Below are 2,904 nucleotides of genomic sequence, written 5' to 3' on the forward strand. Positions count from 1 at the left end.
TCCACGTGCTTTGTCTCTGTTTTTATTACTGAAACATATTTTGGAGCCCATGGACTAATTTGTACGCGTAATTGTACTTGTGTGAATTTGAGTATAATTACAGGGCAAATGAAATGAGGTTTTAGGAGAAGGGCTCAATGTCATTTATTTTTTTCCCCTAATGTTGGCAGCGTTCCAGTGCTATATGAGCCTGTCTTTGGATACTAGTGGTTGTCCAACATCAAACACAACCTCCTTTTCATCTGCACTGGGCTCATTTTCACCATGTGCTCCTATAAAGTTAGTATCAAAGAACCCAAAACTACTGCATTTTGGGATTGTTGGTGCTGGATTGGATCAGCTGGCAAGATGTTCTACTCTGCTGTGATTGTCTGGTTAGAGATGGAGTTTATGGTAAACAATAGTAATTAGGCACAACGCTGATTCTGGTTAATAGATAGGTTCTTCAGTCTCAAATATTTTCATGTAGGGACTTTAAATTGCCTGCCTGGGGGCAAGTGTTGCTGATGTTCATGATAGACATAAATTAATTACAAATTGTCACATAAAATATTCATGTTTTGAATAGAAAGCATATAACAGCTAATCGTAGCGAAGTGATACGTAACTAATTCAAAGTATTCTAATTTTTGTGTGTTTTATTTTTGAAGAAATTCCAAAAGTACCCAACTGCGCAAGGACACCAACATTCCTCAACTCCATGCTGGATCTCCAATGCGGAGGTTACTTAATCGCTGCTCGATTCTTAAAAATGACTTAAAACTCGTAAAAATGCTCGTTGGCGTTCTAGTCTTAGCCTCTGTGATTTTGGCCTGAGGCTAATGCCACCTCCTGAGCGCCAGCCCTGTTGTGTTCAAGTCCATTTAACGGCGGGGCCTAGATTGCCCTGTTGCTAGGCAACACATTCAAAGCCAAATGCTAAACTCTTTGATACTTCAAAACATTCCATAACACAACAAACTCAGTTACCAGAAGTCAGTCGATCGGTAAACATTAGTTATTGCATGCACAATTCAAGTTACATTTCTTCAACTCTTCAGCATTCTTCAACAGTGTTTGGAAACACTTTGGAGAAACATCGCTGAACTCAGTTTGGAGCTACAAGTTCTCAAATATAAACATGTCTGACAACCTCCAAGTCTTCAGAGGAACTGGGTTCTCCTCCACGTCTTCAAACTCCATCGTTGAAGACGTAAACCAGAGGTCCTTTCAGGAGCTGCCCTCAGGAGACCAAGCATCCACCAGCTTCTACAGTGGAGCCCAAAATCTGCCATCATCGTTTCAAGAGGATACATCTAACAAGATCCACTACAAGCCTCTTCTGAACAGAAAGATGGTAGACTACATTTCTGCACAGAGACGTGACAGAAGCACTTTCCAAGTTGGGAAGAAGAGGAAGATCTCTGGAGAGAGGTCTGCAACATGCAGTGATGACATCTCAAAGGTCCCCTCCCCCAAAAGGCTGAAGATGAGCACAGAAAAAGAGGAGAAAGACTACACAATGAGTCCAAGCTTCTCTAAAGTCATCTCTCCTAACGATCTACGGCTGAAACTTCTAAAGAGGAAAACTTTCAGATCACAGAGTGACGACAGACAATCGGACAACACGCCGAGAAAGAAACAGAGAAAAGAGGACGAGAATGTAACTAAGATCTGGATCATCGGGTCTAGTTACATTAAACGAGCAGAGGAGCCAGCGCGTGAAATGTTCGGAGAGAACTTTGGACTAAACGCCAAAGTTCAGTGGTTTGGAAAAGGAGGCATGCGCTGGAGTGAAGTCCTTCCTCGTTTTTACACTGAACTGTCCACACAGAGTTCCCCTGACATCCTGGTCGTCCACGCCGGAGGCAACAATCTGGGGCTCACATCCGCCAGAGAACTGACTTCACAAATGACAGGAGATTTGATGCAGCTCCACCAAGAGTTCCCCTCGATGGCAATTGCGTATTCCTGCATCAATCAACGTCAATCGTGGAGATACGGAGAGCCAAAATGGATCGACAGCGACAGGAAGGCCATCAACAGAGCCATGAGAGAGGCTGTCGGCTCCTTTAATGGTGAAGTCATCGAACATCCTCTCCTGAGATACTTGGACGACTCAGTATTTCTACCAGACAAAGTGCACTTCACCAGAAAAGGAAACGATATCTTTCTGACCAGCGTACGCAACGTCATAAAGAAGATCCTCCAGTAAAGAGGGCATGATGACAGAAAAAATAAATGAAAATAAAACAAACAATATCAAGCATAGCGTATAATTACTTAAAAATATCGTGTTTGTGTGGTGGTGGTGGTGGTGGTGGCCTTCACTGTCACACACACTGACAATAGGACTGAAAAATAACTAAGATTGAATAAAATGAATCCTGAACTTACAGTGAAGTCACAGGAAGAGGTGCAGTCCAAACAGTAAATCCAAGGAGAACATGAAAAGCTTCTGAACATTTGTATTTGTTGTTAAATCAGAACTGAAAGCCTAGCAGAGGATGGTTTCGATCCATCGACCTCTGGGTTATGGGCCCAGCACGCTTCCGCTGCGCCACTCTGCTAGAAAGCACCCCAGATGGGACTTGAACCCACAATCCCTGGCTTAGGAGGCCAGTGCCTTATGCATTAGGCCACTGAGGCTTGCGAGCAGTTGCTTTAATGGACAAAAATCGTGATGGCTACAATGTCTCAATCATAGTAAATGCTCCTTGTATTGACATATACATCAATCGAATCCATCCACAAAAACAATCTACCTGTAGGGCTTATGAAAAGGTACAGTACTGCACAATTACACTCTTCCACCACATCAATTTACTGTCATGATTACTTTCCATCAATGGATTCTGTTGCTGCATGACCTGTTCATTTTTTTCCTTCTAATTTGAGTCATTTTAGATGATTTGTGGATTTGAA

At 42.7% G+C, this 2,904-nt stretch overlaps 1 non-coding gene across 1 annotated transcript; it reads right to left on the reverse strand.

Moving 5' to 3' along the window:
• Positions 1 to 2,555: 2,555 nt before the first annotated feature.
• Positions 2,556 to 2,628, reverse strand: trnar-ccu. The gene has a single exon. It is a non-coding gene; the product is annotated as a tRNA-Arg (tRNA).
• Between the last annotated feature and the right edge of the window lie 276 nt (positions 2,629 to 2,904).

Source organism: Mugil cephalus, chromosome 1 (genome assembly GCF_022458985.1).
Source record: "Mugil cephalus isolate CIBA_MC_2020 chromosome 1, CIBA_Mcephalus_1.1, whole genome shotgun sequence".
Taxonomy (NCBI): Eukaryota; Metazoa; Chordata; class Actinopteri; order Mugiliformes; family Mugilidae; genus Mugil; species Mugil cephalus.